The sequence below is a fragment of the Pseudopipra pipra genome, chromosome W (genome assembly GCF_036250125.1).
Source record: "Pseudopipra pipra isolate bDixPip1 chromosome W, bDixPip1.hap1, whole genome shotgun sequence".
In the NCBI taxonomy this organism is placed as follows: domain Eukaryota; kingdom Metazoa; phylum Chordata; class Aves; order Passeriformes; family Pipridae; genus Pseudopipra; species Pseudopipra pipra.
The window spans coordinates 35,074,444-35,101,541 of record NC_087580.1 but is presented as its reverse complement, the minus strand read 5'-3'; the positions used below and the strand labels follow the sequence as shown (position 1 = coordinate 35,101,541).

At 52.5% G+C, this 27,098-nt stretch overlaps 1 long non-coding RNA gene and 1 pseudogene across 1 annotated transcript in view; both read right to left on the bottom strand.

Annotated features, from left to right (window-relative positions):
* Nucleotides 1-6,159, bottom strand: part of LOC135405250 (zinc finger protein 493-like) — a 218,376-nt pseudogene extending 212,217 nt beyond the window's left edge.
* Nucleotides 1-27,098, bottom strand: part of LOC135405703 (uncharacterized) — a 553,771-nt gene that overhangs the window by 292,208 nt on the left and 234,465 nt on the right. The gene's annotated exons all lie outside the window — the stretch shown is intronic.

The following is a 27,098-nucleotide window of genomic DNA, read 5'->3' as shown; positions in this document are numbered from 1 at the left end:
GACAGGCAGAACCACAAATGCCTGCACAGCCCAGAGCAGTCAGTGTGGGGCTGTGCTTGCTGCTGCAGAGACCCCCAGGGAACAAACTCAGGCAGTAGGTTGGGTTTATTCCTTGCTCTGTGCCAATGGAATAGAATGTTCCACAGGAGCTCTGTCCCCCTCTGTGGCACTGGGTGGCTTGAAGCTCAAGAGAGGGGGGGTCAAGTGTAAGGTCCCTTCTGAAGTGTGTGTCCCTAAGGAGGACACTTGCCTTATTATTGCTTATTATTTGTAATATCCTATAGATCTATCACACAACACCTAAGGATGGATTCTATAGAATATGTGCCATAGATATTTGGGTTGGGTCTGGCTAAGCTGCAGTTCAGTTCCCCACAGCAGCCCTCCCAGGGCTGGGCTTGGCATTGGCAGCTGGAAGGGGGTTGAGAACACCCCAGTGTTTTGGCCACTGCTGAGCACAGCACCAACACTGGGACATTCCTTCCTTAGCTGAGGGCAAGAGCCTGGCAGGGGACCCAAGTAGGCCAGCTGAGCCCAACTGACCCAAGGGACATTGCAGCCCATGGGAGGTCAGCTCAGCTCTAAAAGCTGAGGCAGGGAGCAGGAGGGGGGCATTCATTGTCTGATGGCTGCCTGCTGAGGAACCGTCCCGCGGACCCAAGCCCTGCTCCTCGGGAGTGGCCGACCATGGCTGCTCATGGGAAGCAGAGAACAAACCCTGCTGTCTTTGGCTTCTGTGTGTACAAGCTTTGTTCTGCTTTTTGCTTTAAATAAACTGCCTTATCCCAACCCATTATTTTGTTTTTTCAACCTTACTTTCTCCCATGTCCTGTTGGGAAGGGGAGTGATAGAGCAGCTGGGAGGGCACCTGGTGTCCAGCCAAAGTCAACCCACCACACACCTGAACACTTCCAGAGACTCCACCACCTCCCTGGGCTACTTGATCCAATGCCTGAACACTCTCTCAGTGGAAAAAGGGTTCTTTAACATCTAATATGAACATTGCCCAACGCAATTTAAGGCCGTTTCCTCTCTTCCTGTCACTAAAGGCTTTGCAGAAGAGACCGACCCCCACACCCACTAAAACCTCCTTTCAGGTCATTGCAGAGAGCAATGAGGTCCCTCCTGAGCCTCCCCTTCTCCAGACTCAACAAGTCCAGTTCCCTCAGCCATCCCTCAGCAGACATGTTTTCCAGAGCCTTCCCCAGCTCCGGTCCCTTCTCTGGACACGCTCCAGCCCCTCAAGGGCCTTTTGGCACTGAGGGGCCAGAACTGGACACAGCACTCCAGGTGGGGCCTCCCCAGTGCCCAGCACAGAGGGGCAATCAGTTCTCTGCTCCTGCTGGCCACACTCTTCTCCACAAAGGCCACGATGCCCTTGGCCTTCTTGCCCCCCTGGGCACACTCTGCCTCATATCCAGCTGCTGTCAAGCAGCACCCCCAAGTCCCTTCCTGCTGAGCAGCTCTCCAGCCCCTCTGCCCCCAGCCTGGAGCGTTCCAGGGGGCTGTTGGGAGCCAAGGGCAGGCCCTGACACTTGGCCTTATTGATCCAGCCTTTCCAGATCCCTCTGCAGAGCCTTCCTGCCCTCCAGCACATCCACACTCACACCCAACGTGGTGTTGTCCACGACTTTCCTGAAGGGGCACTCGATCCCCTATCTCAGATCATCAATAATGATGTTAAACAGGAGCAGCCCCAAACCTGAGCCCTTGGGAACCCCACTAGTGACTGGTCCCACTTGGATTTCCTTCCATTCCCCACCACTCCCTGGGCCATCAGACACTTTGTCACCCAGCAAACAGTTCCCCAGGCAAGCCATGAGCAGCCAGTTTATGCAGGAGATGCTGGGGGAGATGGTGCCAAAGGCTTTCTGGAATTCCACAGAGACACATCCCCAGCCTTTCCCTCAGCTGCTGAGCAGGTCCTTTGTCAGAGAAGGAGATGAGGTTGGTCAGGCAGGACCTGCCTTTCCCAACCCCACGCTGGCTGGGCCTGATCCCCTGGTTGTCCTGCCCCTGCCATGGGATGGCACTGAGGAGGATCTGCTGCATGGACTTCCCTGGTCCTCAGGTCAATGGGACAGGCCAGGAGTTCCCCAGATGCTCCTTTTGGCCCTTCCTGTGCATGGGCATCCCATGTGCTTGTTGCCAGTCAGCTGGGACTTGTGCAGTTGTGCAGCACTGCTGGGCAATGAGTGAGAGTGGCTTGGCCAGCTCTTTCTCCAGCTCCCTCAGGACTCTTGGCTGCATCCCATGTGGGCCCAGGCACTTGGGGGGGTCTCACTGGCAGAGCAGGTCACTGACCATTTCCTCCTGCATTGTGGGGGCTTCTCTCAGCTCCCCATCACCAGCTTCCAGCCAAAGCCTGCCTGCCAGGTGTCCAAGGGGTCAGTTCTGCTGCCCCCTCCTTCCTTCCCCCACAATGGAAAACTCCCTCATTTTGGTTCCCTGTGCCCCAAACGGTTCTGACCACCACCTCACCCACCAGTCCCACAATCATGGAATGCTTTGGGTTGGGAGGGGCCTTCAAGAGCATCTCAGCACCCTCAGAGGAAAGAATTCCTTCTTACTCCTTCCTCCAACCCTTCCCTCTATCCGTGCGAAGCTACTGCCCCTTGTCCTGTCACTCCAGGCCCTTGTCCAAAGTCTCTCTCCATCTTTTTGGTTGGCTCCCTTCAGGCACTGGAAGGCCACAATTAGGTCACCCCAAAGCCTTCTCTTCTCCAGCCTGAACAATCCCAATTCTCTCAGCCTTTCCTCACAGCAGAGCTGCTCCATCCCTCTGATCCTCTTGCTGCTCCCCTCTGCACTCGCTCCAACAGGTCCATGTCCTTCCTGTGCTGGAGCCCAGAGCTGGAGGCAGCTCTGCAGGTGGGGCAGCATTACAGCCACGCATGTTCCAGCAAGGACATGGTGGAACCTCCTGGAACCAAGGACCATTGTGACACTGCAGGGCCTTCTGGACCCAAAGGAGCCCTGGGCAATCTCATGGAATCAAGGCAGCACTGTCACCCTGGGAAAACTCCTGGAATTCAGGGCCCATTGTGACACTGCAGCTCCCCATGGAACAAAAAGAACCCTGGGACGCTGCAGAAACTCATGGAACCAAGGGACCATTGTGACATTGAGGGGGCTGATGGAATCAGGAGTCCATTGGGACAATCCAGGGCCTCATGAAATCAAAGGAATTCTGGGACACTGTCAAACCTCCTGGAACCAAGGGTTCCTGGTGACATGTGTGTCCTCCTGGAACCAAGGGAGCCCTGAGATATTTCTGAACCTCCCAGAATCCAGGGGCCATTGGGACCCTGCAGAACCTCCTGCATTCAAGTGCTCCTTGTGAAACTGCAGGCTCTCCTGGAACCCAAGGATTCCTGGAACACTGCAGAGCTCACGGAACCAAGGGGCCACTGTCCCACTGCAGCTCCTTCTGAAGCACAAGGGACCCTGGGACAATGGGAAATCTCCGAGAATCCAAAGGGCATTTGGGGACTGCAGGGCCTCATGGAACTAAAGGAATCTTTGGAGACTATGGAAGCTCATGGAATCAAGGGGCCATTGTGACATGTGGGGCCTCCTGGAACCAAAAGAACCCTGAGAATTTCTGTGGGAACAAGTTAAGGCAGCAGCAGCTGCATTTAGTTAATCAGGATCCAAAAGGAGTGTTTTGGCCTTGACTGGTGTTTTCCATCCAGAGAGTGCTGTTTGCCAAAGTGGAAACCACTTGGAACACTCTGCATGGTAGCCTGTGTTTTTCTCTGGTGGCTGAACACAGCCAGCACATGAGGGGAGGGGAATGTGTGGGATCAGGGCACTGCTTTGGGGCCATGCTGGGAATTCCAGTGGACTAAAAGACAAAGCCCAGGCGCTGTTTCCAAAGGAACCCCAATGAAAGGGGGACGCTGGAAAGATGGGGGGACAAGTCCCGGAATGGAACTCTGTGTGTGCAGCCTCATTTTCTCCTTCAGTGCCCACAGGAGAGAGGGCAAAAAGTGGTGATTTGGACCCAAAAACTGTTCAGGGGGGAAAATGAGGATTAAGGGGACAATGGGAAAATGGGAGAAACAGGGAGAAGGGTAGAAAAGGAGGGGTGGTCTGGTGGGTCTGACGGTCCCATGGGGGGTCTTTGGGCACAGGCAAGTTGGCAAAAGGGGCTGGCCCCCCGAGCTCCCAACTGACTGTGGGGTGTCGGGGGCTGCTGGATCCAATCTCAGCCTTGAATTAATGACAACATTTTCAGTTTAGAGGAATTACAGAGGTGTGATTGAATCATTTTTGTCCTCCAGGTTTAATGATGGAAAATCAGATAGATTCATAGAAAGAAATTTATTTAGGGTTACAAATGATCAGACAAAAGACTTCATCAGAATTATTTACTGCACAATAGAAACACTAAAACTACCAGAGTACAGGATAAGACAGGACAGTGCTCTACAGTAAAGCAATTGTTGAAGCAATTCTACTCAAGTTGGCAGAAAAGCAATAATTCTCAATTAGAGATGGATGGAACTCCCCCAAACCAATGCTCGGGGGGAGATCTCTGCTCTCAACCTCCAGCAGTGACCTTGGGGGGTCCCCAGCCAAGGCAGAAATCTCCACATACACCCCCAAAAAGGATTCTGTTGGAAGAAGCTGCCCCTGGGAAAGAGGACTGGCCCTTTGTGGTCGAAAGAGATGGAGTGACAGTCACTGGACTCCAGGGGTTGCCTCACCATCAGGGGCTTCATTCGGGGTGGAAGCAGCGGCCGAAGCTCTTCCCGCAGTCGGGGCTCTTACTGGTGGGTCCGTTGGTGTGAGGTCAAGTGACACCTCTGGGTGAAGCTCTTCCCACACTCCCTACACTTGTAGGGCCTCTCCCCGGTGTGGATGCGCTGGTGGGTGATGAGGTGGGAGTTCTGCTTGAAGCCCTTCCCGCAGTCGGTGCAGCGGAAGGGCCTCTCATCCGTGTGTGTCCGCTCATGCAGGAGGAGATGTGAGCTGGTCTGAAACCTCTTCCCACATTCCAAGCACTTGTAGGGCCTTTCCCTGGTGTGGATGCGTCGGTGCCTGACGAGGTTGGAGTTCCGGTTGAAGCCCTTCCCGCAGTCGGTGCAGTGGAAGGGCCTCTCATCCGTGTGTGTCCGCTCATGCCTGAGGAGAACTGAGCTGGTCTGAAACCTCTTCCCACATTCCAAGCACTTGTAGGGCCGTTCCCCGGTGTGGATGCGCTGGTGGATGCGGAGGCTGGAGCTGTCACTGAAGCTCTTCCCACATTCCCCACACGTGTAGGGCCATTCCCCAGTGTGGATGGCCTGGTGTCGAATCAGGTTGGAGCTTTGGTTGAAGCTCTTCCCGCATTCCCCACACGTGTAGGGCTGTTCCCCACTGTGGATATGCTGGTGTTGGATCAGGTTGGAGTTGCTCCGGAAGCTCTTCCCACATTCCCCACACATGTAGGGACGTTCCCCAGTGTGGATGTGCTGGTGGGTGAGGAGGTCGGAGCTCTTCCTGAAGCTCTTCCCACATTCCAAACACCTGAAGGGCTTCTCCCTGCTGGGAGGCTGCTCAGGGACCACCAGGTCAGAGCTCCGCCTCAAGCTCCGGCCACCTTCCTGGCACAGGCTGGCTCTTTCCTCCTCAGAGCACCCTGGGATGGCTTTGGAGCCCCTCCTGTGGGGGGATCTCCGGCCCTTTTCCTCCCCGCTGCCTTCCTGCGCCGGGGAGCCCTTCAAAACGGCCTCTCCCACCAGGGTCTCACGGGGGGATTTGTCCTCCGGGCTCTCCGTCCTCAGCTCGGGGCCTGGGGCAGGAAGCAAGAAGGACAGGCAGGGGATTTGCCTCCGGCCCACAGGGAAGGCCAAGGACATCCCCCCAACTCCGGCCCCGGCAGGACGGCGGCGCCAGCGGGGTTGTCCTGCAGCCGGGGCCATGCTCGGCTGACAGAGCCAGCACAACACCCACCCAAAGGGACACTGACTTCCTCCTCACCTGCCTGGGGGGCCCAAGGCATCTTCCTCTTCCTCGCAGCCTCCTCCTCCATCTGCCCAAGCTTTGGGAAGGACAAATCCTGATGGGGGGGAAAACAAGGGCTGAGCGCGTTGGTTTGGGGGTTCCTCCTGCCCAAGTCCATCTCTAGAACTCACCGGGCATCCTGTGACCATAAAAACCTCCAAAACACCAAGATTCAGTCCAGAAAAACAAAAACCGAGATTCAGGCAAAAAACCCCTCCGAAAGAGCGAGATGAATCCCCTCCCAAACTGTAAAAAGTTGAGATTCAACCAAAAAATACTCCCAAATATGAAGCTTTGCCCAAAAAATCTCTCTCAGAAGTTCCCCCTCTCTGGTCTCTCCCCTCTGGAGTTCAGAGGGTCTCCCCTGTCTGGGATGCTGGGGGTCCCACTTCGGGATGCTGGGAGTGTTGGGGGTGCCAAGGGTCCCTTCTCCTCTGACTCCTGCCTTCCAGGTGCCACGTTCCCAGACATTCCCCCTCTCCAGGGTTTCCACTTGGTTGTCCCAGGGATCCCAGGGGTCACCACTGGCCTACTGTGCTGCTCTGAACCAGCAGAGTAGTTGGAGAATAGACGGTGGTAAAGTGTGGTCTGTGCCAAGTGTTTTAGGACTCTTTGGCCCAAAGAAATGTCTGTTCCCTGAGAACATCGGATCCAGCAGCCCCCAGCACCCCACTGGAAGTTGGGAGCTCAGGGTGTCACCTCCCTTTGCCAACCCCCCTGTGCCCAAAGACCCCCATGGGACCGTTGGACCCACTAGACCACCCCCCCTTTTTCCACCCTTTTCCCTGTTCATTCCACTTTTTCATGGTCTCCTCAATCCCCAGCCCCTCCAGAATCACTTCTAGGGTCCCAACCCCCACTTTTTTTCCCTCTCCTCCTCTTTCCACATCATCCCTCCACTCCCCAGCCCTCTCATGCTCAGTTTAGGGGTCCCATTCTCCCCTTTCCCCACTCTTCTGACCTCTCCCACCCATTTCCCATCATCCCCCAAACCTCAGAGCCCCTCTCCACTTTTAGGGGGGTCCCACCACCCCTTCTGTCCCCTCTGACCCCCCTTTTCCCACTGACCTCCCCCTTCCCACCCCCCGCTCACCCAAGAGCTCCTCGCCCGCAGCCGGGGGGGCAGCACCACCAGTGCCCAGAGAAGTCCCCTCAGAGGAGGGGTTGGGTGGGATCCTGGGTGGGCTCTGAATGTTTTTGGGGGTCCTTGGGGGGCTGTGGGTTGGGGTGTCCCACTGCTGCCTCCCCGGCCCCATCGAGCAGAGAAGTGCCACAAAATCGCTCTGACTGACTAAGAAACCTCGACACAAGTTCTTTATCCCGTCACCTTCTCAGCTTATCCCTTCCCGCTCCCAGCCCCCTTTGCTGGCTGTCTCTCTCCTCCCTGTGCCCATCAGTCACAGCTGCAGTTCTTCCCTCCATGGCAGTCTGGGGGCCCTGCTGAGGAGGTGCTCAAGGAGTCGGTGGTGCTGATCTCCCCCTGCTGCAATTCCTTCCCCCCAGGTACGGCTCAGAGTGCCTGACTTCCCTCCTGTGCCTCTGGGCCAGCCAGTTCCTTCCTCCTGGCATTGTCTTCTCTTCTCCACCAGTGGGCAGCGAGGGGCCCTGGATGGTCCCTACGAACCCCCTGCCCTCAGTCCCTCCTGGGCTGGCACATCTCCCAGCCTGTGTCACGGCACCGGCTGCTGCCAAGGGACGGCCCTGCTGCAGTTTGCACTTAAACCCAACAAACTGGGGTGGGGGGCAGCCCTGGAAACCAGGGCTTTGCTCCCTCGGCTCTGCAGGGGCTTCCCACGGGCTCTCAACCTCCTTTGGGCATCCCCTGCTCCAGCGTGGGCTCCTCCCGGGCTGCAGGGGGGTCTCTGCTCCATCCTGGACTCATCCACAGGTCACAGGCCCTTCAGCTCAGGGTCACCAAGAGCTCCAGCCGGTTCCATGGAGCAGCGATCCCCTGGCCCCCTGCCAGTGTGGGCACCTCGCCAGGGCTGTTCCTCGAGGTTATCTGGCCCCCTGCCAGACCGGGGCTGTTTCTCCAAACCACCAAACCAAGTGTGCCAAACACCCTGGTTGGTCAGTGCCGGCTGGGGGAGCGGGCACTCGGTGAGGGGATGAGAAAACTGCACCCGGGGCTGGGCTGAAAGAGGCTTCAGCACCACTTCTGATGGCCCAGGGGCAGCATCTGGCTTCTCCCAAACAGAGAGATGGCACTTGTTCCTCTGCAGGGAGTCAAGGGCAGGAGGGTGACTCCTGCTGCATGGATGGAATGGCAGAGGATCCCTTGGGTCCCCAGGATGGATCAGCACTCGGGGACACAAATGGCCCTCGGGCTCAGGATGCAGCTGCCAACACAGATTTCCCTGCAAAGTCTGCAGTGTGTCAAGCTCTGAAGAGTAGGTGTGCAGGATGGACACCTACTGAGGGGCGGATGGACAGGGGCCCAGCAGGGACAGCCAGGGCCTGCAGGGGAAGGCACACGGACAACCTGGCCCCACACACTGCCACGGCTGTCTCTGCTCCTCCTTGCAGGCTCCGTGGCCAGGCACAGTTTGTGTTCCTGGGTGCCCACCATCTCAGCACTTGGAGACGCTCAAATCAGCGCCCGCAGCTCTGCAGCAAAGCCCCAGCTCACCTGGCACACAGGGGATGGACACAGCACCTTCTCGGGGTAGGGCATTCACAGCTTTGCCCTCTTCCCCACCACGGGGCTCTCCTTCCTCAGCAGCACCTCTGCCTTGCACTTATTCTCAGCCTCACCTCAGGGACAGCTCTGGGCTCACCTCTGCGCCACTTCTCAGCCTCACCTCAGGGCCTGGGCTCAAGGACAGGAACCTGCAGGGAGGGGACATCATGTGCAAGCTGAGGGCTGCCTGCTTGCACTGGCCTCTGGGCTTCTTTCTCCTTCTACAACCAGCCCAGAACTCAGCCTGCTTTTCTAACACCACACATTTACAGACTAACCTTGGAGATAGATATGGACAGACATCTCTATCACCCTGGGGATAGAGCCTCAAGCATGTGCTGCCATAGGAATGGCAATCACAGAATCACAGAAGCAATCAGGTTGGAAAAGACCTCCGAGATCATCAAGTCCAACCCTGGATCCAACCCTACTGTGCTTCCCAGACCATGGCACTGAGGCCACATCCACTCTCACCTTCAACACCTCCAGGGACGCTGACTCCACCCCCTCCCTGCCCAGCCCATTCCAAGGCCTGATTACTCCCTCAGCAAAAAATTGCTTCCCAATATCCAACCTAAACCTCCCCTGGCACAGCTCAAGACCCAGCCCTCTTGTCCTACTGCTGCTTCCTGGCAGAACAGCCCCACCCCCACCTGGCTCCAACCTCCTGGCAGGGACTTGCAGACAGTCAGGAGGTCTCCCCTGAGCCTCCTCTTCTCCAGCCTCAACACCCCCAGCTCCCTCAGCCTCTCCTCACACCATCTGTGCTCCAAAGCCCTCCTGCCTTCCAGCACATCAACACACCCCCAGCTTGGTGTCACCTGCACATTTGCTGATGAAATGTCTGGTTCTGCAAGAGCTGGAAACACTCAAGGGGCAGCAGGACCAAGTCAGGGGCCTGGGGGGCTTTTCGTTCTGGGAGGGTCCTGGGGGAGCTGGGGAGGGGTTTTGGGGATTGGGGGTACAAACCAGTACAGACCAGTGCAGACCAGTAGAGACCAGTACCTCCTCACTGCTCCCCAGATCTCTCCTGGAGCTGGGCCATGTTGTCCTGGGACACCTGAGCCCCCCCAGTGCGCCCAGTACAGCCCAGTGCCTCCAGTACAGCCCACTGTGTTCCTGTCCCAGGGTGCCAGGTGATCCCTCTTTGAGGGGGATTGGAATGGATTTGAGGGAGGGGCTGGGAACGATTTGGGGGAACCTGTGGGGGTTGGATGAGGATTTGGGGGGAGTTGGGGGTCTTTGAATGTATTTGGGGCAGTTAAAAAGGGTTTTTGTGGCATTGGGGCATCAAAGGGATCTGTGGGGGGAGGGGATTAAATGGAAAATGGAGATTAAGGGACATTTTGGGGGGGTTAAAGAGGCCTGGGGGGGAAGAGGAGGGGCTGCACCAAGGGCAGGTGAGTCCTGAGACCCCCCCAGGTGTCCCCAAGAATTTCTTGGTGTCCCCAGTTCTCCCCTTGACACCTCGAGACCCCCCTGGTGTCTCCCATATCCCCAGGGCCTCCCCAACCCCAACTCCCCCCTTGACACCCCCAATTCCACTGTCCCCAAACTTAACCCCACTGTCCCCAAACCCCATCCCTGATGTCCCCAACCTTCCATCTCACCCTGAGGAGCCCCCCTAGACCCTCTGACCACAACCCCCACCACCACCCTACTCACAGAAAGCCCAAGGGCATCTGGGGACATGTTGGGGACAACTGGGGGGCTTTGTGGGGCACTGGGGGATTACTGGGGGATACTGGGACACACTGGGGGGAACCAGGGGGCACTGGGAGGGACTGGGGAGAACTGAGCGATGCTGAGAGGGACTGGGGAGTTACTGGGGGATTACCAGGACACAGTGGGGGACACTGGGAGGTTACTGGGCCATACTGGGGGTTCCTGGGTGCTCACTGGAGGATCACTGGGCCATACTGGGGGGCAGTGGGAGGTCACTGGGACACACTGGCTGGTCACTGAGGAGGTTACTGGGCCATACTGAGGGTCACTGGGAGGTCACTGGGCTATACTGGGGGCACTGGGATCCCCTTCGTCAGTTCTGCTCCCCCAGGACTTTTGGGGGCATCCCCAGGACCCCTCCCCTGGGGTCTGGGAGATCCCCTGAACCCCACTGCTGGGCTCTAGGGGACACCCAGGTCCCCCTTCCTTTGGGGTCTCTGTGTGCTGAGTTTTGGGGGTCTCTGGGGTTCGAGGGGGGAATTGGGATCCCCTTTCTCTAGGGTCGGTCCGCTGGGCTGGCAGAGGCGCTGTGGTGGGATAAGAAATGGCATCATAGGAGTTTTATTTGGCCGTGGCCAGACAGGACTGACACGGTGACCCCCCAAAATCCAGGCAAAACCCCAGAAACCCCCTCAGAAATCCACCTCTGGAACCATCAAAACCTCCTCAAAAACACCCCAAATCCCCTCAGAGACCTCATCTCCCCCCCAAGATCCCCTAAACTCTCTCAGTGACCTGCAAAACCCACCTAGGACCCCCAAGCCATTTGAGGGACCTCAAAAACCCCCTCTGGGACCCTCAAAACTGTCTTGGACTCCCGAAATCCCCCTAGAAACCCACAAAACTGCTTCAAAGACACCCCCCCAAAACCCCTAAGGACCTCTCAATTCCCTTGGAAACTCCAAAACTCCCTCAGGGATTCCCAAACCCCTTCAGGGACCTTTAACCTCCCCCCTAAGTCCCTTCACGACACCAAACCTCTTCAGAGACCCCCCCAAAACCTCCTCAGAGACCTCTAAAAGCCCCTAAGGGACCACAAAACCACAGAACAGCAGAAGAGCTTTCTGTAAAGGAAGGGAGCAAAGAATCTGAGAAGGAGGAGACCAAGGAAAAACTGAAGCAAAGCAATAAAATCATGCTCGCCCTTGCAGTTTTTCCTTGATCTTTTTCTCACTTTTCTTTTTTTTAGGGTTCTTTTTTTAGTTGGGTGGTTTTGAATTTTTTTCTCCGAAGGAATTTCTCACAAATCGAATCACCCTTCCGGGTTCCTGGGAGGCCTCCGGGCCCCGCGGCCCCCGAGAGGGTCCTCCGAACCTTCCAACCCCCCGCGCTAAACCCTCCCGAGCCCTCCAGCCTTTCCCCCCCCAGCCGCGCTCCCCGCAGCCCCCGAGGGGATCCCCAGACCCCGCTCTCCCGCACCCCCCGCCCGCACTCAGAGCTCACCGACCGACCCGCCGCCATCACCGATTCCCGGCAGCCAACGCGGCAGGGGCGGGGCTGCGGGGGCGTGGCCGCGCGCTGATTGGCTGCGGCGGCGTTCTCTGAACGCGGTGCGCGCGCAGCCGGGACTCGGTGATGGCGGCGGGGCCTGCGGTTCGCTCTGAGTGCTGTGAGTCCCCCGGGGGGGCTCGGGAGGGTTTAGCGGGGGGGTTCGGGGATAACCGAGGAGGTTTTGAGGGGTCCCTGAGGGAGTTCGATGTCCTGAGGGGACTCAGGGGGTGGTTGAAGGTTCCTGAAGGGGTTTGGGGGTCTCTGAGGGGGTTTTGGTTTCTGAGGAGATTTGGGGGGTGCCAGGTGGGGTTTGGGGGTCTCTGAGGAGGTTTGGAGGTCCTGGCGGGACCTTTTAGGCAGTTTTGGGGGTCTCTAGGGGGTTTACGGGGTCTTAGACGGTTTTGAGGGTCTCTGAGGGGGATTGGGGGCTCCCTAAAGGGGACTGAGGGGTCCCGGGTGGGTTTTGCGGGTCACTGAGAGGGTTTAGAGGGTGCTGAGGAGGGATGAGATCTCTGAGGGCATTTGAGGGGACCTTGAGAAGGTTTTGATGTGTCGAGGGGGGGCTTTCAGGGGTTTTGAGGGCATTTTGGGGGGTCCCCTAAAGCCCAGCAGTGGGTCCAGGGGGTCCCCCAGCCCCAAAAAGAAGGGGTCCTAGGGATGGCCCCCAAAATCCGGGGGGGAAATGTACCACATCTGGGTAAGGGGATCCCTAGACCCCAGTATATCCCAGTGACTTCCCAGTGACCCCTTCAGTGACCACCCAGTGTGTCCCAGTGGCCTCCCACTGCCCCCCAGGATGGCCCAGTGATCTTCCAGTGAGCACCCAGTAACCCCCAGTATGGCCCAGTAACCTGCCAGTGTCTCCCCCCGTGTCCTGGTAATCCCCCAGTAACTCCCCAGTCCCTCCCAGTGCCCTCCCAGTGTCCCTCAGTAACTCCCCAGTCCCTCCCAGTGCCCCCGGGTTCCCCCCAGTGTGTCCCAGTATCCTCCAGTAATCACCCAGTGCCCTGCAAAGCCCCCCAACTGTCCCCAACGTGTCCCCAGATGCCCTTGGCCTTTCTGTGAGCATGGGGGGGGGTGTATTTGGGGTCAGAGGGTCCAGGGGGGCTCCTGGGGTGAGATGGAGGGTTGGGGACATCAGGGATGGGGTTTGGGACAGTGGGGAGGGGTTTGTGGACAGTGGAATTGGGGGTGTCAAGGAGGGAATTGGGGCCATGAAGAGGCCCTGGGGGGATTGGAGACACCAGGGGGGTCTCGGGGTGTCCAGGGGGGATCTGGGGACACCAAGAAGGTCTCGTGGACACCAGTGAGGGTCACAGGAATCACCTGCTCTTGGTGCAGCCCCTCCCCCCCCCCAGGCCTCTTTAACCCCCCCCAAATGTCCCTCAACCTCAATTTTCCCTTTAATCTCCTCCCCCCACAGATCCCTTTGATGCCCCAATGCCCACAAAACCCTTTTTAACTCCCCCATATACACCCCCAACCCCCCTCAAATCCTCATCCAACCCCCCCAGATCCCTTCAAATCTCCCCCAGCCCCCCCCTCAAATCCCTTCCAACCCCCCCAAAGAGGGATCACCCAGCACCCTGGGACAGGAACACAGTGGGCTGTACTGGGGGCACTGGGCTGTACTGGGGGGGCACTGGGGGGGGCTCAGGTGTCCCAGGACAACGTGGCCCAGCTCCAGGAGAGATCTGGGGAGCAGTGAGGAGGTACTGCTCTGTCCTGGTCTGTGCTGGTCTGTACCCCCAATCCCCAAAGCCCCTCCCCAGCTCCTTCAGGACCCTCCTGGATCCCAAAGCCCCCCAGGCCCCCCCAGGCCCCTGATTTGGTCCTGCTGCCCCTTGAGCATCTGCAGCTCCTGCAGAACCAGGCATTTCTTTGCTCCCCACAGGGTCTTTCCCACACCCAGAATGGAATCTGGAGGCAGCAGGATGTGCACAGGGCTCCCATTTCCTACAGTGCAAAGGGGCTGCAGGGAATGATTCCCCTGCTCTTGCAAATCTGCCAAAACCTGCAGGGCACAGAAGGGGGAGCTTCAGGAATTTACTGGCCTTGGGAGTGGAACTCACAGGGTATTGTGAGGAACATATCCCTCAAATACAATCTCTGCATACACAATATCTGTCTGGACAGGCAGATAAAGCAATAATCAGATATATTCTGTATCATATATATGGCACATATTCTATAGAATCCATCCTTAGGTGTTGTATGATAGCTCTATAAGATATTACAAATAATAAGCAGTAATAGAACAAGTGTCCTCCTTAGGGACACACACTTCAGAAGGGAACTTGCACTTGACCCCCTCCCTCTTCAGCTTTGAGCCACCCGGTGCCACAGAGGGGGACAGAGCTCCTGTGGAACATTCTATTCCAGTGACACAGAGCAAGGAATAAACCCAAACCACTGCCTGGGTTTGTTCCCTGGGGGTCTCTGCAGCAGCAAGCACAGCCCCACACTGACTGCTCTGGGCTGTGCAGGCATTTGTGCTTCTGCCTGTCTCACACACACGCAAAAGTCTGGTGTAGTGCTGCCCTCAGGAAACCCCTCCACCCTTGCTCCAGCTAAAACCGTGGAATTTGTCTTTGTTTCCCTTGGGTTCAGGGTCAGGCTGTGCCTGTGTCCAGCCCAGAGGCTCAGAAAAGCATTTCTCCCATCCCACTGCAATCTGCTGCTGCAGACAGGACCCAGGCACTGGTGGCACTGGGAGTGAACAGCAGAGTGTTTCCAGGGGCTCTCTGAAGGAACACAAGTGTCCAAAGAAACCAGCACAAGTGTCCACAGAAATCCCAGTCCTTCATCCCCGAATGAGCTCATTCATCCCAGGAAAAACGAAGTTTTATTTCCATGGAAGGAGGTTTTTCCCATGTTAACACTGGTTTAGTTCCAAACCAATTTCTTCATTTCCTCCTCCCAATTTCCCTGAAGGACACTGACAGGGGCCATGGACACTGACAGGAATCACAGTTTGTCCCTTGGCCATACAGCTCCTGCTGTTTGGCAGCACAGGAGAGGTTAATTAGAGCCCAGGCTCCAATCCTAGGGCACGCCTTGAAGATGAGCTTGAAATTAAACGACTTTCCTGCTGGAGGGTTAAATTCAGTCCTCATCACCTTTTCATGGGCTGAATCTTCATATTTTGGAGTAGTTTCTAGCTGAATCTCAACTTTTTGCAGTTTGGGGTGGTGAGGGTTTTCTTGCTATTTCTAAGGGGTTTTTGCCTGAATCTGGCTGGTGGTTTGGGTTTTTCTGGGCTGAATCTTGGTGTTTTGGAGGTTTTTATGGACACAGGATGCCCAGTGAGTTCTAGAGATGGACTTGGGCAGGAGGAACCCCCAAGCCAACACGCTCAGCCCTTGTTTTCCCCCCATCAGGATTTGTCCTTCCCAAAGCTTGGGCGGATGGAGGAGGAGGCTGCGAGGAAGAGGAAGATGCCTTGGGCCCCCCAGGCAGGTGAGGAGGAAGTCAGTGTCCCTTTGGGCGGGTGTTGTGCTGGCTCTGTCAGCCCAGCATGGCCCCGGCTGCAGGACAACCCCGCTGGCGCCGCCGTCCTGCCGGGGCCGGAGTTGGGGGGATGTCCTTGGCCTTCCCTGTGGGCCGGAGGCAAATCCCCTGCCTGTCCTTCTTGCTTCCTGCCCCAGGCCCCGAGCTGAGGACGGAGAGCCCGGAGGACAAATCCCCCCGTGAGACCCTGGTGGGAGAGGCCGTTTTGAAGGGCTCCACGGCACAGGAAGGCAGCGGGGAGGAAAAGGGCCGGAGATCCCCCCGCAGGAGGGGCTCCAAAGCCATCCCAGGGTGCTGTGAGGAGGAAAGAGCCAGCCTGTGCCGGGAAGGCGGCCGGAGCTTGAGCCAGAGCTCTGAGCTGGTGTTCCCTGAGCAGCCTCCCAGCAATGAGAAGCCCTTCAGGTGCTTGGAATGTGGGAAGAGCTTCAGGCAGAGCTCCCACCTCCTCACCCACCAGCACATCCACACTGGGGAACGGCCCTACATATGTGGGGAATGTGGGAAGAGCTTCAACTGCAGCTCCAGTCTCCACAAACACCAGCGTTTCCACACTGGGGAACGGCCCTACACATGTCAGGAGTGTGGGAAGAGCTTTAGGCAGAGCTCCGACCTCCTCAAGCACCAGCACATCCACACTGGGGAACGGCCCTACACGTGTGGGGAATGTGGGAAGAGCTTCAGGCAGAGCTCCACCCTCCGCACCCACCAGCGCATCCACACTGGGGAACGACCCTACAAGTGCTTGGAATGTGGGAAGAGGTTTCACACCAGCTCAGATCTCCTAAGGCACCAGCGGACGCACACGGATGAGAGGCCCTTCCGCTGCACTGACTGTGGGAAGGGCTTCAAGCAGAACTCCCACCTCATTGCCCACCGGCGCATCCACACCGGCGAGAGGCCCTACAAGTGTGGGGAGTGTGGGAAGAGCTTCACTCAGAGCTCTAATGTGACCCAACACCAATGGACCCACCAGTAATGGAAGCCCTACCAGTGCCCTACCGGACACCAACAGACGCACTGATAAGGGAAGCCCTGTGAGTGTCCCGACTGCGGGAAGAGCTTCGGTCATAGGACTGACATTTTTCAGTGTGTGCACTCCAACATCATTTTATTCTTTTGAATATGTGTAAGTTTAACCTCAGTTTAGTCTGAATGCCAAATTCACCACTACCCCATTCCCTGATAACCATGGGCTGATTCTGACAAGTTAGGCAGAAATGACCCACTGCCCAGCAAAAACCAGTGGGCCCAGCCAGTGGTCTCTGCCCTGGCAGCCCAGTTTCCCCAGTCTCATCTCAAAATGACCAGTTACACTGAAGCAAAGGGCACTGGAACCAGTGCAACAAGCCCCAGTCTGACTTTCACACCTGCCCACGTGTCCTGTTTTCTGCTGCTCTACAGACTTCCTTGTTTAAAATACAATGGGAAAATGAACAGTTTTTGGGGTTGTTTTGGTTTTGGGCTTGGGTTTTTTTTTTCCCCCCTCACTGTTCTCATTAACCTCATTTCAAATCTATTTTGGTGTTTGAACATGAATTAAAGTTTTGAATGATTTTTAATGTTAATGCCTTGACCAAAGTATCAAAACATGAAAAATAAAAAAAAAAAAACCACGAAGCTGTCCATTATTGTGACAATCAAACACTCAGAAGTACTAACATAAGCACAGTGAAACCCCCATAAATAAGACCATTAAAATAATTTTAATATTTATGTATTATTTTATTTTTAATAAGCCTAAAATAAGGAAAGTTAATTCCTGACATCAGCTTTCCCCACCTCCCAGAAAGGTAATTTAGTTACATCTTAGTCACCCTTGAAAGGCTCTTTCCAGTTGGGTTGGCCTCTGCCTTAGACACTCATGAGATCTGCCAAATCCAATTTAAGGGCAAATTTCCCCACCAGGTTCAACTCCATTGGTTTTACCAAAAACTTTGCAAGTAACCCCACAACTTTCATCTTAAACTCTTCTCTCAACCTTGTAAAATAATTAGCAGTAAAGAGACCTGACAATGTGTTATAATTAAGAACACGTTCTTGTTCTCAAAGTCATTCATGCATCAAAAAGATGCCACAGAACGGCCAAAATATTAATAGCAACTTCTACACTTTGGAAATCTCCATTTGGTTTAAAAGATTTCACAGTGGTTGTTTCCTTAGGAATTCAGGCACATTTTACGAACAAGTTTCAATAAAGTTACAAAAACATCTTCCTCCACTAAGACACAGGCAGTCATCCTAACCTGAGGTAGGCACTGAAAAGCCCAATTTTTTTCTTAGCTGTCATGAGTCTTTCATTCCTTCTGCCACATCAATTAGGCATCAGCCCATTTTTCAAGCTGCTGTTACCTACCAGCTCCTGGTTTGGTTTCCAAGCCCAGTATTTTGGCCACGATAAAATCAGGGACCTGGGCAGTCATGTCAGAATGACAAAGAGTACTGACCCTCCCTGCCAAGGGAGACAAACCATTCCCAACCTTGACCAAAGGTTCAAGGCAACAATTCTGAAACAAAATTTACAAAGTTTTTCTCTTCAGTTTTTTGCTGCAATTCTCTGTTGCTCTATTAAAAGACCACAGCAGTGAAAGACAAGGCCTGATGGCCAAACCCAGGGCTTCAGCCACTTGAGGTCTATTGAAACCTTCTGTTCCTCAGGTGGGAGACTGAAATCCAACACGTACAACACCCACGCATGAGACACCAACACACTGACCAAGTTTTCCAGAGTGAAATCTGAGGCTTCAACTTCAAAACTGAGGTGACCTCCCCTGGAAACAGAATTGCCTCCAACAGAGGGAGCTGAATGGGCAGAATGAGGCTGTGAACAAACCAAACCTCAAGGTCTGCGTCTCAAAGTCCATTAAAGCAAGGTTTTAGTCTCAAAGACACATCCTTGGTAACTTTGACACTGCAGGAAAGAGCAGACATGTCCTTTCTGGCCAGCAAAGTCCATCACGAGTTCCTGTCAGAGACTGCACAGAACATGAGTGCTCTGGACAGCCCTAGTTCTGCTTTTACCACCATCAGATGTTCTGTAAGCACAGCAGTCAAAGCACAACTCATGTAGGTTTGGGTATTTTTAGCTAAGGCTGTTTGCCAGGTTTCTCAGATTTAGAGAGGAATTCCCGGTAAGATGTGACTTTATTCACAGATGCACTCTTTTTTGGGTGTTATTTTGAAATAATAAACTGTATTGCCTTAAGCAAAGTATGTCCACTTCAATAAAGCTCCTGGTGTTTTCAAGTATTTTCCCTCTTCTCTTAAAAAAATGGAAAATAAACATCAGTGCTTCAACTAAACATTATCTACGCTCACCAGAGAGGGCAATACTGGATCTTTCAGGATCCACACATTTGGATGCTTTTGCAATTGGTGTTTGAAGCAACTTCTTTTGTAGACAACTGTTGCATTAAGTAAATTAAGGCTTTCACATTCAGCCCCTTCCTTTAGGTAAGGATTATAAACCAGAAAAGGAGGGAAGAATTACTCGGTGTGTAACTGAAAGGCCAAAGTCCTACCCAAGAAACCAGATGTGACAACAGCTCATTTACAACCCAGTGAGAAAACAAACAAAAATGCACACAGAAAGATTCAGGAGTCATGTGAAGATGAATATAAAAATGGAACATGAGTCACATCTTTTAGAGATTCGAGCAGATGACTGGGGGCTAGAAAGGCGTCAGTGGATGGCACAGGAAGAGTTTTGAGGAAGAGCTGGAAGGAGAAACGTGGCAAGAAATCTGCTGTTCTACACAGACCTGCAGTGGGAAAAACAGTTTAAGATTTCTGAAGGAACAAAGTAGTAAAACTCACAGAGCCCAGGAGCAGAAGAGATTAAATACTTGCCAAAAAGCGTCAAAACTAAGCTCATGGACACGCATTAAAAACTGAATTCCTCCAATTCATGAATTCCACTTTTTTGCTTCGGGACTGAACTTGGTGATAAAACTGGTCCAAAGTCACAAAATGTGCCAGGGACAACAAAAGGTCAAGACCAAATTCCTTTTAGTTCAGGAAACTGGAAAAGATTCTGTTCCCGTATTCATCCAGTAGAGATGAATAATTTTTTAATTATTAATTTAAATTTTATTTTTTCTACTCAAGCCTGCCAATGTTGTGGGTTTTTTGACTATGTGAGGAATGATCTGAAGTCTATCAGCCAGCAGTTTAATTTAAAAAAAAAACAAAACCAAACAAATACCAAACTGTCCTGGCATTACAGATCATTTTGGGCAAAGCCAGACCTTTGTGAATGAAAAACAGCAACAGAACAACTGTAGAACAGGAGACAGTTACTGACTGTATTCAACCAAAAGCTGCAGCCAGTTCAACGTTAGAGCCTTGTCTGCTTCACTGGGTGTTTTTAAAAAGCTAAAAAGTAAATGTTATTAGGAATTACAACTTACCAGTCCTTCAACCAAGAGCAGCTATTTTGCTTACAGTGAGCAAATCAATTCCTCCACACATCTGCAGGGAAAATGGGATATTAAAACACTTGAATTAAAATTAAAAATAATAAAGAAATCCTAAGGACCAAGCATTAGCCTGTGAGTATTACACAAGTCCCATCCCTGAATGAAAAATAAACAAACAACCAAGCATTACAGATGACAGCATATGCTACAAAAGACATTTTATAAAAAGCTTTCAATTATCACCAGGGAATGTGTTATCAAAGAACCTGTGCAAACCACCCAAGAAATTCAGGCCCCGTCCTGTACACAAATCCCTTGAGAAATTACCACCAGACAAACACAGATAACCATATATTGTTCTTACAAGAAAAGACAGCTCCAAAGAGCTCAGAAAAGTAAACAAGGGACAGGTAAAACTGCCTTTATTGTAACACCTGTTCAGCACAAACAGCATCAGGGCAATCCAGGAAAGGTGCAGACCATTATGACTGAAGTGCTAAATTTTGTATTTAGCATGGAACAGGCAGGTCAGCCAAGATCTGCTCCTGACACTGTGGGGTTTAATTTTAATCTTTAATTCTGCTATTTTTTGAAGAGCAGGTCAGTTAAAAGTTGCAACTTTAGACATTTCAGGATTTAACATTAGGAACACAAGTCTTGGGTCTCACTGGCTCAGTCCCCTCATTATCCTCAGACTGGTCTTGCCTTCATTGTAACAGACTGTGCAATATCTGTGGTTTTGACCCTCTAAACTGAAAATTCCCATGGGATTTCAGATATGCTCCATTGTTCTCAAGGTATGAGATCATTTCTAAACACCAACTCTTAGTTCTCACAGATCCCATCAGACAGTTACACAACCCAGTTCCAGAACACACTGACACACACATTTGCACATCAGCCCTGTTTGCTGCAGGACATCCATCAATTCATAAAAATGTGACCTACACACTGACCCACGTTGGGCACAGACCTGGTGACCCACGGTCCAGGTGATCCATGCTGGGGAGTGTATTGGGTTTTAGATGGCCATGTTTTGGTTCCTGGGGGGTTCCAGGGGTGGGGTCTGTGAGCAGCTGCCAGAAACTTCCCCCGTGTCCAGCCCCTGTCCCGACCCCCCTGACAGTGAGGGTGACTCAGGGTCTTCTTAACTGATCCCTTGGGGCAGATTAGAGTTAGTTTATCTGTATCCATGTCTATATTTATATCTATATATATATGTAGAGTTGAGTTTAGAACAATTTTGTCTCCATGTAAAGTAGGTTTGGGGCAGTTTTGGCTCCTGTCTATAGTGATATAAAAACACAAAAATAACACTTCCTCCCTCTGGCTCCAAGCCCAGCCTGTCCCCTCCAGGGGTGGGTGTTCCCCCCTCTGCCCCAGGCAGTTCCATTGCCCTTGGGCAGCAAAGCCCCCACTGCTTCTGCAACTGGAGAGTGTTGGAGCCATGGACCATTAACATTCCAGTGTCTCCCAGCTCTGCATCCCAAAAGTCAAGAGGGTTCAACCTGTCACCTCAAAGTGGATCAATCCCACTGAAAATGGCTCAATCCCACCCCAAAATTCCTGTGTTTCTTATTTTCCCGATGTAATTCCGGGGCTGCCGGTGCCACCCCTCAGCTCTCCACAGGCTGAGGCTTGGCCTTGCACTTTTGCCTTTGCTGGATTTCTTCATCAAATATTTCTCTCTCCCTGAAAACAAAAATATGGAAGGTTTTCAATAATCTGGACATCTTTAGACCATCTGGACAATTTACAGGTTGCAGTGTTGGAACGGAACATTTTCCACATTTAATCATTTGTTCCCATCCCTCCCAGGAGGGAGGACACTGAACTCTTCCACAGAAACAGAAAACTAGTAACAAAAATTCAGAGACTGCTGAAAATGAAAAATACCTTTTGCTCACAGCTGGCCCTTTCATGTCCTTCTGTTCTGCCTTCTTACAATCGATGTTATCTGTGGCAGCAGTTGCCTAGATGATGGCCAAAAAAGGCATTTAATTCATTTAGAATCATTCCAGAAAACTGAATCACAACTGGGGATTTGAAACTGCCTCAGGGGAGCACATTTGGAGAAAAGGGTTCCTCAGTCACTTAGAAAATTTGGCTGAAACTGCTCGTTGTGGGCCTGAAACTCTTAAATAAATAATACCAACTCATCCTGCCTCCTTCCCAGGGGAGTATTTTTATCCCCAGATTAAGATATTTTCCAGGGATTTTGTCTCTACACAAATCAATGTTCTCCTGGGAAAAGCACCAAGTATATGAGACAAGTAACTGTAAAAACAACCAACCCACCCACCCCACACACAAAGAACAGCCCAAGAAAACCCCAAGAACTTGCCAAATTAAATAAAACCCTGAAAACCAGGCTTTGAAGCATGTCAGAAGTAATTAAAATACATGAGAAATCAGCCTTTCTGCCTTCAACAAACTGCCTCAAGCTTCTCCTTTCTGTGCTTAAAAATCAGCATTTCAGTGAGTCAGGCTGCAGACAGGTATGAACTTTGCTGCCCAGCTCAGCCACCAGTGCCCCTAAAGGTCCCCCAGAAAAGGGGATTGAGGGGGTCCTGGGTGGGCTCTGGATGGATTTAGGGGGTCCTTGGGGATCTGTGGGGTGGTCCTGGCACCTTTAGGGTGAGTTGGATGACCATTGAGGGGGAGGTGCCCTCCCAAAGCCTCACAGAGCAGGTTGACACAGGGGAATGCAGGAGGGGTCCCCATTCCCGATCCATTCTTGGGCCGGTTTTGCCCTCCCCAACCTCGGCTCCTCCCTGTGTCACATCTATCAGATGACATCACATCCTCCTCTGTGACATCACATCCTCCTCTGTGACATCACAGCTCCCCATGACATCACATCCCCTCTGTGACATCACATCCTTCCTGTGACATCACATATCTCCTATGACATCACATCCTACTCTGTGACATCACATGTCTGCTATGACATCACATCCTCCTCTGTGACATCACAGATCCCCTGTGACATCACATCCTCCTCTGTGACATCACATCCTCCTCTGTGACGTGGCATGTTACCTATGACATCACAGCTCCCCAGTGACATCACAGCTCCCTGTGACATCATATCCTTCCTGTGACATGACATGCTACCTGTGACATCACATCCCCCTCTGTGACATCACAACTCTTGTATGACATCACATCCTCATCTGTGACATAACATCCTCCTCTGTGACATCACATCCTTCTCTGTGACATCACATGTCTCCTATGACATCACATCCTCCTCAGTGACATCACATCCTCCTCTATGACATCACATCGTCCTCTGTGATATCACAGCTCTCCTGTGACATCACATCCTTCCTGTGATATCACATGCTTCCTGTGACATCACATCCTCCTCTGTGACATCACATCTCCCTGTGACATCACATCCTTATCTGTGACATCACATCCTCTTAAGTGACATCACGTCTCCTATGACATCACATCCTCCCTTGTGACATCACATCCTTCTCTGTGACATCGCATGTCTCCTATGATATCACATCCTCCTCTGTGACATCACATCCTCCACTGTGACATCACATCCTCCACTGTGACATCGCTTGTCTCCTATGACATCACATCCTCCTCTGTGACTTCATATCCTCCTCTGTGACATCGCTTGTCTCCTATGACATCACATCCTCTGTGACATCACATGTCTCCTATGACATCATATCCTCATCTGTGACATCACAGCTCCCCTGTGACATCACAGCTCTCCTCTGTGACATTGCATGTCTCCTATGACATCATATCCTCCTCTGCGACATCACAACTCTCTATGACATCACATCCCCCTCTGTGACATCACATCCTCCTCTATGACATCCCAGCTCCCTGTGACATCACATCCTCCTCTGTGACATCACATCCTCCTATGACATCACATCCTCCTCTGTGACATCACAGCTCCCTGTGACATCACATCGTCATCTGTGACATCACAACTCTCGTGTGACATCACATCCTCCTCTGTGACATAACATCCTCCTCTGTGACATCACATGTCTCCTATGACATCACATCCTACTCTGTGACATCACATCCTCCTCTGTAACATCGCATGTCTCTTATGACATCACATCCCCCTCTGTGGCATCAATTCCTCCTCTGTGACATCACAGCTCTCCTATGACATCACATCCTCCTCTGTGACATCACAGCTCTCCTATGACATCACATCCTCATCTGTGACATAACATCCTCCTCTGTGATATCACATCCTCCTCTGAGACATCACATGTCTCCTATGACATCACATCCTACTCTGTGACATCACAGCTCTCTGTGACATCACATCCTTTTTTGTGACATCACATCCTCCTCTGTGACATCGCATGTCTCCTATGACATTACATCCTCTTCTGTGACATCACAGCTCCCCTGTGATATCACATCCTCCTCTGTGACATCACATGTCTCCTATGACATCACATCCTTTTCTGTGATGTCATAGCTCACCTGAGACATCCCATCCTTTTCTGTGACATCACAGCTGTCCTGTGACATCACACCCTCCTCTGTGTTATCACATCCTCCTCTGTGATGTGCCATGTTGCCTATTACATCACAACTCCCCAGTGACATCACAGGTCCCTGTGACATCATATCTTTCCTGTGACATCACATGCTACCTGTGACATCACATCCTCCTCTGTGACATCACAGCTCTAGTATGACATCACATTCTCATCTGTGACCTCACATCCTCTTCTGTGACATCGCATGTCTCCTATGACATCATATCCTCCTCTGTGACATCACATCCTCCTCTGTGACATCACATCCTCCTCTGTGGCATCACAGCTCCCTGTGACATCACATCCTCCTCTGTGACAGCACATCCTCCTCTGTGACATCACATCCTTTATTGTGACATCACATCCTCCTCTGTGACTTGACATGTTACTTATGACATCACAGCTCCCCAGTGACATCACAGCTCCCTGTGACATCACATCCTCCCCTGTGACATCACATCGTCCTCTGTGACAACACATGTTACCTATGACATCACATCTTCCTCTCTGACATCACAGCTCCCTGTGACATCACATTCTCCTCTGTGACATCACATCCCCCTCTGTGACATCCCATCTCTCCTATGGCATCACATATTCCTCTGTGACATCACAGCTCTTCTATGACATCAAAGCTCACCTGTGACATCACATCCTTCTCTTTGACATCACAGCTCCCTGTGACATCACATCCTCCTCTGTGACATTGCATGTCTACTATGACATCACAGCTCTCCTGTGACATCACATCATTCCTGTGACATCACATCATTCCTGTGACATCACATCCTCTCCTGTGATATCACATCTCCTGTTACATCACAGCTCCCTTGTGACATCACATTCTCCCATGACATCACATCCTCTTTGACATCACATGTCTCCTATGACATCACATCCTCCCTGTGACATCACATCCTTCCTGTGACATCACATCCTCCCCATGACATCACAGCCCCCCTGTGACATCACATCTCTCTTTTGATATCGCATCATCGCTGTGACATCATCCCTGGTGGTTGCCTGGGGATCTTTCCAGTCTTAGATGTTATCCCAAAAAAGAAACTCTGTCTTTTATACAGGCAGGAAAACTGGAATCCTGATGCCTTCAAATCTTCAGCAAAATCCACAATTTAAACTAGGAGCACTGCTCTTCTGTTGCCACTGAGCCAGTTGTAGGTGGCTGTGATTTAATAAAGCAGCAACAATTGGCCAATACACATGGTGTCCTCCTGTGGTGGTTTAGAGCTGGCTCCCTGCCAAGTCTCCAAACCCCACCACAAGAGCTCCCCCCCCAAAACCAAGGGAAAAGGAAAAAAACCCAAGAGAACAGAAATAAGAGAAAGCTAAAGCAATATATAAATATATTTACACTTATATTACATTTATATACAAAAACTATAGACACATAAGAAAGAAACCCCCAACACCTGAAAACAGAGAAGGGGAAGGGGAAAATGGGACAAAACAAACAAACAAAAACAGGTATACACACTCAATAAAGGAATAGCCAAAGAAAACCATAATACTTTCCTTGAGAAAGCCCAATCATGCCCAATGCCACCGCCACGCTAATGGACCCCGGCTCGGCAGAAACAACCGGCCCCGTAGGCCCAACCAGGTCTCAGCTCCCCCACAGAAGCGAGACCAGCCATGGGAGTCTGTTGTCTCCAAACCTCACCGGGAGAGAGGAAGAGGAAGAGCCTTCCCTGTCCGCCTATTACATAAAGGCACCTAATTACATAAAGGAATAGGATGGAATACTTCCTTCCTTCCTTCCTGGTTGCCAGGAAGGAAGGCCTAGACTCAAAACCTTTACACTTTCAGATGCACTGTGTCCTGAGCAGACTGTGTCCTGCTTGTCCTGTCCTGCTGCCTGCAGGACAACTTCCCCCTCGGCACACCCCCAGCCCCAGCCTTGTTTGGGAAGCTGAGCTCTGGCTGAGGCTTTCCCCAGGAGAAGCCTCATTGATCTCTCCTCAGGGCAGTCCCCCCAGCACCCAGCCAGGACAGGGCACAGAATGAGTGGCCCCAGCTCTGCCTCCTCAGGGGTGTCCAGGCATCCCACAAGGCAGCTGCTGTTGCTGCATCACCACCTCCCCTCACCAGAATGGATTTGGAAGGCTTTCCAAGCAGAGGGACCAGATAGAAACCTCTGGATCCCACAGAGAAAACATCCCCAGGGTCCTGTTAGAGCACAAACCTGCAAACAGGGATGACAGGTCAGACAATCACAGAATCATCAAGGTTGGAAGAGACCTTCCAGATCTTCTAGTCCAACTTTCAACCCAGCACCAACAGAATCACCCCTAAACCCCATCCCAAAGTGCTACATCCAGATGCCACCTGAATGCTTCCAGAGACTCCACCACCTCCCTGGGCTACTTGTTCCAATGCCTGAGCACTCTCTTAGTGGAAAAATGTTTTTTGAATATCTAATATGAACCTTGCCGATGCAGTTTAAGGCCATTTCCTCTCTTCCTGTCACTAAAGGCTTTGCAGAAGAGACCACCCCCCACACACACTAAAACCTCCTTTCAGGTCATTGCAGAGAGCAATGAGGTCCCCCCTGAGCCTCCCCTTCTCCAGACTCAACAAGCCCAGTTCCCTCAGCCGTCCCTCAGCAGACATGTTTTCCAGAGCCTTCCCCAGCTCCGTTCCCTTCTCTGGACACGCTCCAGCCCCTCAAGGGCCTTTTGGCACTGAGGGGCCAGACCTGGACACAGCACTCCAGGTGGGGCCTCCCCA